General features: G+C 25.9%; 1 long non-coding RNA gene across 3 annotated transcripts; it reads right to left on the bottom strand.

Annotated features, from left to right (window-relative positions):
• Positions 1–7,645: 7,645 nt before the first annotated feature.
• Positions 7,646–11,648, bottom strand: LOC110274588 (uncharacterized). 3 transcript variants are annotated; one of them, XR_008001955.1, is made up of 4 exons: positions 11,290–11,648; positions 10,861–11,188; positions 9,780–9,984; positions 7,646–8,647 (listed from the first exon to the last, which is right to left on the bottom strand). It is a non-coding gene; the product is annotated as an uncharacterized LOC110274588 (long non-coding RNA). The 3 variants fall into 3 exon arrangements; XR_008001956.1 differs by having other exon boundaries at positions 9,780–9,966; positions 10,861–11,648; XR_002366713.2 differs by having other exon boundaries at positions 10,861–11,648.
• Positions 11,649–12,063: the final 415 nt, after the last annotated feature.

The raw sequence follows: 12,063 nt of genomic DNA on the forward strand, positions 1-12,063 counted from the left end.
TTCCTTTTTCAAATTCTGTGGCAGCTGCGCGACCTCTTTCTGCGTGCCATAAATGACCTACAAATAGGAAGAATTCTAGAATAAAATGAGAAGTAACTAACCAACTTCTAGGAGAGATATAATTGACTGCATTGATCTCGATAGCTATGCCACCCATGAAATTTAAAGAACATAAAGGAGCACAAGTCATATATTCTGCAGAACAACGTTCTTGCCAAGACTGTATGTCTTTTTTAAGGGATTTCGATCTTCTAAATTTTGAATTTTACTTTAGAGAGTAAAGTGTGATCTTTCGACATTTATTTCATAGGTGGGACCAAGAGAAAATATGAGAGAGAAACTATTCAAGGGTGAAAGATTACACTTTATCCTTTAAAATAAAATTCAAAATTTAGAGGATCCAAATCCTTTTTTAAGTCTACTCAAATCCAAACCATTGGGACCTTTTAGAGGTTCTAACCAGGGAGCATGTAAATCCCAAAAACATATAGTTTCTCCCCCAAAAATTACTTCTCCGGCCGAGGAACACATTAAATATTTACCTAAATCGATAGGTCCCTAAGCGGATCCTACATTAGTCCTACGACGTTGGTCTCTAACTAGAAAAATAAATGTTTAAACTTGAGAAGCTTCTGGACAAGTGAGCTCGTAATGATAAGCGATGTTATTAAACCAGACAAAGCAATAAATAACAAAGACAAAAACAGATAAAATACCTAAACTATAAGACAAATAAACTTTTTCGAATCATACAAGTGTATGCCGAGCCCACGCAAAAGATTTGGTTAAAATATGCCAAATTTCACCAAATATACAAATTGAACACAATCATACGTGCCCCCAATTATATATTCCAAATCGTCCACACTAACAATCCATCCTTCTCCTCCAAAAGATGATTTTAGTAAATAACCAAATACAATACTTGAACTAAGGGTCAAGTTGGTAATTTTTTCTTACACCCCTTTTTCGGAGCTCAAGTATTATATATACTCCTAAAATAAAGAGTCTTGAATATTAGAAGAAAACCACCTATACCTAACAAGATTAAATGAATACCTAAAATTATAGTCATTTTATTTCTATCTTTCCATATATAACCGAAAAATAAAAAAAATTCTTCAAGAGTCTCAGTCCAGAAGTGCGTGATAAATACCACTAAAGTCTAATACGGTAAAGAAAATTAAGTGAAATATTCCAGACACAAAATATAAAAAAATGTCTATAACCTCCCTCCTGGGATCTACTCCCAACTTAAAGTTGCTAGATGGAAAAGTAAAATAATTAAGTCTTACTCATACATAATTGCACTGTTAATATATTATTCCTTATTTGAGATCATAGTATACAATAAAAGTGTTTAAATTTAAACTGATTTAAATTAAATTGCTCATCCAATTCAATTCAAATAAAAAAAACGATTAAAACCGCATTATTTTAGATTTTATTTTTTGCAAATTGCTGGATCGGATCGATTTTCGAATATACTTTTCATAACCGATTTAATCTAATTTAAACCGTACAATATGGTATAATATTATTATTTTATTATTATATTTACAATTATATATTTATACTTATAATATGTTCAATTTTATATATTTATATATTATTTATGTATTATTATTATTTAATAAATATTTTATGTTTAAAATGTGATTTATTTATTTATTTTAACTAACTTATAATTTTTATTTTCATTCAATCCAATCTGCATAAAAAAAAATTAATATTCGAATCGAATAAATTTTTTATTCAAAATCAATTTAAATTGCATGGCAAATACTTTCTATCTTTGGAACCAAATTAAATCCTACTTTTTGTATGATTATAAATTTATAACATAATAAATAACCTTTTGGATAACTTAATTCTCTTGGATTTTTACGTAAATATATCGTGGTTTATTTTCTTTGTTAGCAAGAGAGATAAACAAAACACCTCCCTTAGCTTTATTAGATCAAAGGAGGTCTATGCAAAGAAATAATAGTAGATTACTCTCTTAGCTTTCTGATTGTCCATTCTTATTTTATTGTAACTCATTGTCAAAGCACCTTTTACTTCAAAGAGTACAAATCCTTCATTTAAGAATGGTTTAATTTCCGATTGTACAAAATTAAAGCACCTGATACACGTTCAATAATTTGTTACTGCTGCACATATTTAATAAATAAAATAGTTTATTAATATTCATATTCTAGTAATTATTAGGTTGATTCACGGGGAAGATGATTCTATCTTTATCAATTATTATATGATAAACATCTTATTAAATCCACTGAAAAGTAGAACTTGCAGTATTGTCACAATATACAATGTGTACAAAACATAATAATTTTTATTAATTTAAATACATAAATTTCTCTTACAATAATAACTAGAAGTTAAAGCAATGTTAAAACATTAAAAATGATTCTCTTGGTTTTCATTTCACGCTATGGTGTAAGAATCAAATGTTGTTATAAAGACAACACTTAATATCATTGAATATATTATTTTAATAAATATTATGAAATTATATTCTATAAAAAAATCAAATCGTATAACTAAGGGAAAAAAAACCGAATTTAACTTTTGGAGAAGAGAATATATAGGTTGGATTGTAGTGTAGAAGAGGATCCAGTGCAGGAGTCCCAAATAGAGGGATTTTTTTTTAATAAATAAATAAATTATTTTATTTACTAAAATACATAATTTATAATGTGTTTACTAATTTATATTACATTAATTTATCTCATTTATACTATAAATGAAATAATTATAAATGTATTTTATTTAACGTATCTCGTTTACACTGTAAATAAAATATGTGTATTTTTTAAATTCTATATTTTAACGTGTAAACGATATATATTTATAATTATCTCGTTTACACTATAAATAAAATGAATCAACGTGATAAAAATTGATAAATAAGTTATAAATTATATATTTCGATAAATAAAATAATTAAATTATTTATTTAAAAAAAACCCTTTAAATAGATAGTGACGGTCCTTTAAAGTTTTCAGTAATTAAGTAAGTTGCATGCCTCCTGCCACATGCATATATATAGGATGCCATTCTTTGGGACCAAAACCCCTCTCTTTTTGGTACGGATAACATTAATATCCAATAGACATTTACATTGATGCATTTTATTTATAGACCACTACTCAAATTACATTTTCTACTTTAATTCTTGTACTTTCTCCTATTTTATTTTCCTTTTTCATTCTACTGAATAAAAATTCATAAAGTTAAATTTCATCACAAGAGAGTTTGATTCATATATATTAATTAAAAAAATATTAAAAGAGATATTTATATATTTTAAAAAAAATTTTAAGTATATCAATATACTGATATTTGAATAAATTTTAACCATTAATTTTAATTATATATATTATATATATTTTATAATTAAAATTAAAAATAAAAAATGACTAAAACAACAACTAAATCGATACACTTGAAAAATTTTCTATATTTTATGTGTCTTTCTTTCAATTTCTATCAACAAGCATTTGTACTCTCTTGTATTTTATTTTCTATTTTTATTCTACAAATAAAGATTAACAAATCAAATTTCATCACAAAAAAGTTTGATTCATGTGTATTAGCTAAAAAAAATCAAAAGAGATATTCATATGTTTTATGTATTTTTTCTTCTGTTTCTATCAACAAATATTTGTATTCTCTCCTATTTTATTTTCCTTTCTCACTCTTCAGTCTTCGGAATAAAAATCAGCAAAGTCGAATTTAATGACAAAAGAGTTTGATTCATATGTATTAGTTAAAAAAAAAATCAAATCGAAACAGATATTCATATGTTTTATTTGTCCTTTTTTTTATGTTTTTATTAACAATTATTTGTACTCTCTCCTACCTTATTTTCCTTTTTCATTCTAGACAATAAAAATCAGCAAAGTTGAATTTCATCACAAAAGAATTTGATTCATATGTATTAGTTAAAAAAAAATTAAAGTATTGTTTTTGTCCCAATATTTGGGATAAATTCTAAAGTTTCTCTAATATTTCAATCGTCCTATTTAAGTTTCTAACGTTTTAAAATTGACTTAATATTGTCCTGTCATTAGAGATCCGTTAACAGAATTAACAGCGGGACAAAATTGAAGCAATTTTGAAATATTAAGGACTTAGATAGAACGAAAATGTTGAGGACAAAAACGATACATAGAAATAAATTTTAGTTTTATCCTTTAATAATTTCAATTTTTTATTATACATAGTATTCAATTGTCTTTTAATCACATCTATACTTTCATTCTAAATAAATTTATTTTTTTATAATTTTACACTTAAAGTTATAAGTTAATATAAAAATATAAAAAAAATTATTTAAAATGAAAATAATGTGATTAAGTGTAATTTACTTAGATGTAATTAAAAATAATTGAATATTATTACAGTAAAAAATTGATATTATTAAAGGATAAAATTAAAATGTATTTTTATATATCATTTTTGTTCCCAATATTTTCGTTCTATTTAAGTCTCTAACTTTCCAAAATCGTCTCAATTTTGTCAAGTCGTCAATTCTGTTAATGGATCCTTAATGGCAGGACAACATTGAGCCAATTTTGAAATATTAGAAATTTAAATATGACAATTGAAATATTAGATACAACTTTAGAAATTATCCCAAATATTGGGGACAAAAACGATACTTTACTCTTAAAAAAATTGGAAAGAGATATTTATATGTTTTATGTGTCTTTCTTTCTGAGTCTATCAACAAACAAATTATGCTCAGTAATAATAATAAAGTAGATAAAATATAATATAACTTAGTTTTAAAAAGATAAAAAAAACCGAAATTTGACCAAATGAAGTGATTGTATAAGAATATCCTACTAATAATTAAAGTTGTAAAATCTATATATATTATTTTGAAATAGTAAAGTGGTGAAACATAGGTTTATGGAGAGAATCAGGTGATTTACAGGGATATGTGGACTATTACCTTTTGCACTTCTTGAAAAAAAATTAATTTAAACAAATGCTGTCCGTATCCTATGAAGAGTATTTTCAACATAAAAAAATAATAATATATTACTTTTCCCTTTTATAAAAATCTTTTTGCTAAAAAATAAAAAATATTTTTTGTTTCTTACAAATTTTTTTTGTCAAAAATAAATAAAAATTGTTTTTTAAATAGAGAATAAAATAGTTTTTTTATAAAAGTAAAAGATTAAAAAAAACACATACAAAATGCACATATTCTTTATTAATTTAGTAAGAATTTTTACTTTTTAAACAATTTTTTTTACTAAAAAAATTTTAAATAAAAAAAACTTTTTTGTCTTTTACAAAAAGCTTTTAACTCCATATTCTTGTGATTTCAGTATGTGCCATTACCTGGCATTTCATACAACAACAGTAGTGTCATAATCAAAATTTTGAGCCACATGGATCTATATATAAAAACGTGAGTTTATAACCGCCACTAAATTTCAGTGATATCCAGTATAATGATCATGTCGAAAAAGAATTTCATTTCTTATCATCAACTATCAAATTTGACACATATCTGTACCCTTTTTCCCCTTTATTATGAATAGTTTGAACTTTGGACTTCGAATGGAGCAAAATAAATATTTGTGGCAAAAAAGCAAAATCTTACAGCGCATTATTAGAGGCAGAATTTTGTAAAAAGCTGGAAGAGAACCTCATCGGTTTCTAACTTTACATCTATAAAATCGATGGAAAATCAATATGTGCCTCATCATCCCAACATGACATGATGTATGAGAATCTCATCACAACATATTTTGTACGAAAAATATAAAAAAGTTTATAGCTCATAGTCAAACAAAACAGTGGATATTGTTTAATTTGCATCTTAATTAATAACACTTCAAATTAAACTATATATATATATGAATTATTCTTTTCTATAACAATAATTGTTGATATTCCAGACACACACCAAGAGAATCCCATTTATTGGTTATTGCTCTTCCTCCTTCCTCAGTTAAAAGTAGTTAAGACGTTGGATAATGGAAAGCAATGAAGTTCGTGGAGGCATGTGATTATGTCCATTTTGAAGCAAAAAAAAGTTGAAATGATGTCTACTTCTATCATCTTTCTGAAAATTTGTTCTACAGAATATAGTTTTCCATTTATTAATTAGACAAAGGGATGACTTGTATTTAGATTCAATTTGTATACATACACTAGTTGTATATACAATTGAGTAATAACTTTTGTATGATTTAGTTTAAAGTTACGCCATAACCATTATTAGTGCAAATGATGCAGAGGATTGAAAATTTTGCAAACAACAAGAATCACTCACGTTTCCCAAACCAAAATATATAGTATTCTAAAATACAAATGTTAAATATATATATATATATAATCGTTTATGTTTTCTCCTCCTAACTATTGACTTAAGATTTTGGGAGAAATAATTTTATAATATTAGAATTTTATGTTTGAAAAAAATCAAACAAATTAAAAAAAAATTATTTGAGAGAGCATATTAAGGATATAATCTATTATTTTCTTGTATCAATTTAAATTAAAAAAAAAAAAGTAATATCGTAATAACAAATTTAACATTTGAGAAACTTGAGTTACTTTCAATCAAAAGCCAATGATATTTAATATTTTATAATAAAAAGGTTATCTCATTTATATTAAAATAATAAGCACATATATATCACGTGTATAAAAAAATTTGTTACTAATTTTATTATTTGTATAGTATATATGTTAGAATAAAAAATACGTATTAAAAATAAATTAAATAATATATATATTTATCTATAAATATATAATAATTAATTTAGTAATTGATTTTTTATAAATATTTATTTTTTTATAAAATATATATAAAAATGTATAGTCCACTAATAAGTCTTCCAAAAATACTGCTTGTGAATTGACAATTCACTTCTTAATTACGTTTAATAAGACAACTTTTCAGTTTTACTAAAGAGGGAAGAAAAAATGTGGTTAATTTAAACATTATAGTACTGTATATATATCATAAAGTTAAGCACAACTAATATGCTATATGCTATCCAAGTAGCTTCGTACCAAAGCTGAGCTACAAATATGGGCAAGGTAAGCAAGAAGTACACAATTGATGGAATGCTTTTGTTTCTTTCTTAAAAATGTGAGACACATTGTCAATGAACGATGTAAGCCATAGTTCATTCTTACTAATAAAGCCATAACCTACGCAGTTTTCTTTTAATTCCCCTGTATATATAGCCCATATTGACAAAAGGATAAATTTAAAAAAAGATGAATGTTAGAAGATTATCAGAATTTATTGTTTTTTATTATTAGTTAGTTATCAGTGTTTAAAAGGATGGGATAAAATATATTGTTGGATTATAAACTAAAAAAATAGACTAAATAAATTGAATTGATGATAAAAAATAATAAATTTTAATGGTTTTTAGTATTTTTTTTTGAAAAAAATAAAAAAAATTAATTATTAAAGATATAATTATTCATACTATTTATTTATAGTTTAAATTTTTAAATAAATAATTTAATAATATAGTATAAAATTTAAAGTAAATTTTATGATATTTTTATTATGGCGTTTAAATTGTTTAATTTATTTTTAAAAATGAAAAAAAATTAAAAATTAAAATTTATTAAATATTATATATTTATCCTTTTTAGTAAGTTATGCATAATGTTAAAAGTACTATACTATTCACCAAAATTTAAACTTTTGGATAAATAATTCCATGACGATGGATAAATATAAATTTTAAATGTATAATCTTTGACTTGTTAGATGTGTGAATTTTATATTGACTTATTTTATTGTATTGAATAACAAGATAATATTATACATTTATGAATGAAGAGTAGTTGAGTTTATGCTTTATCAATGCAATAATTTTTGTACCATGGCTGGCCGGGAACCAAGGAAGAAATATATATGCATACATTATGATGAAGTTAAATTTAAATCTCAACTAAAGGTGTAACTAATTAATAATGTTTGATAAAAGAAAATTTAGAGATGATTATTATTATTATAGATACGTGAAATTTTTAGATATTCTATAAGCAAGACATTTGTTTTGTTTTAATTTATGTACTGATCATCATATTAATTTGGTGAATAAGATGGTGGTGGTGGTTATTGATTAAATAGAGTAACCTACAAAACTAATGTAAAGAAAGTGAAAGAGATGATAAGATGAACAGAAAAATGTTACTTGTAAAGCACTTGTAAAGCCGATTTTAAGACACTGATGCTAACTACTGTGTATTGTTTCAATTCTCACTGTTTATGAAGATACCGATGAATAAATTGTACAGCTAAAGAAGTGCACAAATAATATTCTTAATACACTTAACTCAGTTTCTTATATCACATATTTAATTACTAGTTATAAAACAGAAGAGTATTAAGTGCATTTGTATGCCAAACTATTAAAAAAGCATACACTTATTACTTTTTAGTTTAATTTTTTATGTATTATTATTAAAAGGCAAGGAAATATATGTAGAGATATCATCATAAGAATATAGCTTAACTCAATTTATATACACATATATGAAATTAGCTAGTACTTACATAAGATTCATGTGGAACAGCATGTAGGAGATGCATGGTTAGAGAGGTGGAAGTATAGACTCCCCAAATTTAGATGAAAATATTCCTTAACTGCAACCAAATCAAACACTACTCATGATGAGTTAATTAAGTTGCATATAAATAATCCTCTTATTAATAACTACATTATTATTGTTAGTGTTAGGTATGACATCAAAAGTGGAGGAATCTGGTTGAAGATTAATAATTGCTTTAGTCTAATGCAGCTTTAACTAATTAAGTAAGCTTGCTTTAAACAGCAATAATAAATAGACATAGCTAGCAGCTTCACACAGAAACTATATGTCCTCATCATCATCTAACAAGGTTAGGTAATAGTTAACTTAATTAGTCAATTTTCTCTTACGACAATTGACTTATATTTGACTTAAATTAGATTATTATGAAGTCTTTGTGTCATTAAGTGATATAATTTACCTAATTTAATTTCACAATTTGAAAAGATCCTTTCAAAAGAGACTAATCAACTGCCTATATGTCAGTCAAAGCTCAACAAACAAATTAAAGTTATGTGTAATGGTTAGCACTGAAGAGTGAACACAAAAGTAGTACTGCGATGAGAAAAAAGGTACAAAGAAATAGGGCAAGTTATGCTTAGCTTGTACAATATTCCTTATTTTAAGAAAATAACTAAAACTAATTATGTATATATACATGAGTTTATGTATGAATGATATATATGTATCTCCAACAATATTTATATGCAAGCAATATTGGACAGTGATGCCAGCACACAGATTTCCATGATAACATCTTAAATAGAGAATGAATAATCACTATCATCAATAAACAAAAAAGATATTGGAATATATTCAAACAGACATACATCTTAATAATAATAATTAATAATAAGATGTATATGTTAAAATTAAAGTTTTAGCTAGCTAAGATATATTTATTATTTAGGTATAAAAATCATTATTAATAAATTAAAAGAGGAATGAAATAGAATAATATTATTGAACAACAAAGTTTTAGTAAAAAATAAAGATTTTTTTTAATAAAAAAAACTCGCTCAAAAAATTTTTGTCATATACAATGCACATATTTTTTCTATAAAACTCTTCATTTTTTTCACCTAATTGTACTCTTAAAAAAAAATTCTCTAGTAATAATAGTAGATGAATGGCTTGAAATATCTCTGCCATATTTGAAATAAAAGAGAATATATAGTACTACTTACCAATGGTTCAACGTTGCAGCATCTATAGGTGTTGGTCCACCTTTGAGCAAAAGATAGTTGATCATAGAAATCAGACAATAGTGTATGCTCTTTGATAATTTGCATATCCAACTCCAATTTTTCAGTGATATCTTATAATTCCCAGATGCATATCCAACCACTTGGAAGAATATATGTCCATTACTACCTAAAATATATTTAATTTCTGCATACAATATTAAAAAGTAATGCAGTAACAACAATAATAACTAACAAGTACAAAGCTTGTAAGAAAGAGAGAAGAAAAAAAAAAACACAAGAATAAGTATCACAAGGTACAACTCAGTGGCCCTTGTCTTCAAAATACAGTGAGGTACCAATTAAAACTGCAGGCTGAATTTCTCTACAATAATGATTTCCAGTGTATCCATAGGGTAAAAATGAAAAGAGAAAAAAAGAAAAAGTGCTAGCTATGGACACACAGAACAATAATCCAAAAGATATGGTAGAAATAAATATGAATCTAATTAATTAAAGCCATATATATTCATCACATAGTAATTAAAAAAGAAATTAAATGTACTGTATAATAATAAAATAAAGGCGGCATGAAGACTTTACTAGAAGTGAGTGACCGTTCTCTCTTCCTCTTTTGTGTGTGTGTTTGGGTCTAATTGTGTATATAATATGGATAAGTAGTATAAGAAAGAAAGAAAACAAAACTATGAAGATAATTTGCAATATTGTATGATGAAAAGGAATATTCATTCATAGTAATAGATAGATCTGTAAATGAAGTCAGCATAAGACTTCAAATAGTAGTAGTGTATGTATGTATATAAATAAATAACAAAGAGAAATTAGATAACCTAGGATTGCCTACAAATTGCAAAAGACCTAGATAATAATGAATGCATCCCCATCCTCATTAAAAAAAGAAGCAGTGGGCATAGTAGAGGGCGTGACAATAAAAAATTGGCACTAATTGACAAGTATATTAATTATTAAAAATGAAATTAAGAAATTAATAAAGGTTGAATAAGAAATAATTAAACTAAGCCGGCCATCTGACAAGAAGTGAAATTAAAGAAAGAGTAGTGACCTGTGGTGATGGTGCCTGTAGATCTCGTGTGTGAAGATGTTGTTCCACCAGTTCCCACCTCCTACCCACTACTAAAGTCGTTTATGGCCGATGCAGCATCATCAAGATTCTCATAAGCTAGCACTTGTTGCAGCATGTGAATCTTGATGATGCTACATCCGCAAACAACGACTGCTTTTACTTTGATTTCTTCATCCCCATGCAACTTCCTGCTAATTAAACACGTGCATACGAAGTAGAAGAAGCTGTAGCGTAACTTCGTGTATAGATTACTCAGAAAGAGTAGAGAGTAAAGACCAATCTCAAGGAAGCTCGTCTCCTAACACTCCTGTAGTTGTAGTTGTAGGGTACAGAAGAATCAAACACAGAGAGAGAGAGATAAAGAAGAAAAGATAATAATCAATTGAGATCAGATGTTATGATGATTACTTTATATAATTATATGCTGATGAGATGAGTAAATTTTTAGCAGCGGCAAGGCCACGAGGGAGATGCTGACGTGGCTTTCTGGGAGTGGTTAGGAGTGTGTGTTGTGTTTGCTAGGCCCCCCAGTTATTGTTCATCGATCTTCAACAAAAGAAAAACAGATCGGAGACAGAAAAGTATAGTCATGAAAGAAATTCATGGAATTCAAAGGCAGCCTTCGGAGCTGAGGATCGAATACAAGTACTCAAAAGAAAATAAGTAAACTAAGGGAGCTCGGGGGATCGGAGATAGATCTAATTAATGGCGAGAGATGAAAAGAGAAAAGAAGAGGGGGAAGGAAGAGGTGGATGAATGGTAACAGTGGAGCAAGGTTTGTGGTCACATATATAGAGCCACCAAGGCTTTATATACTATTTTCCTTTCTCTAAATTCCCATTGGTTCCTTTCACACTTACCTCTCCCTACCAATATATTTGTGTAAAATATTATTTATACATTAAAATTAATTATTAAAATCGTTATTATATATTTATGTATAAATATTTTTTTTATTTAATTTATTTTTAATGTATATTTTATATTTTATCGTATATTTTATATCAATAATTAATTTTATATTTATAACCCATTAGTTATATTTCAAATAGCATAATCTTTTCGTATTTATTTAAGAGATCGCAAATTCGAGTCTCCTTATTTTTTATAAAAGAAATTGATTTTATATTTATAAAAAAATACAGAGAATTAATTTTTACTTCAACTCTAATATTTAAAATT

This window comes from Arachis duranensis, chromosome 8 (genome assembly GCF_000817695.3).
Source record: "Arachis duranensis cultivar V14167 chromosome 8, aradu.V14167.gnm2.J7QH, whole genome shotgun sequence".
Taxonomy (NCBI): domain Eukaryota; kingdom Viridiplantae; phylum Streptophyta; class Magnoliopsida; order Fabales; family Fabaceae; genus Arachis; species Arachis duranensis.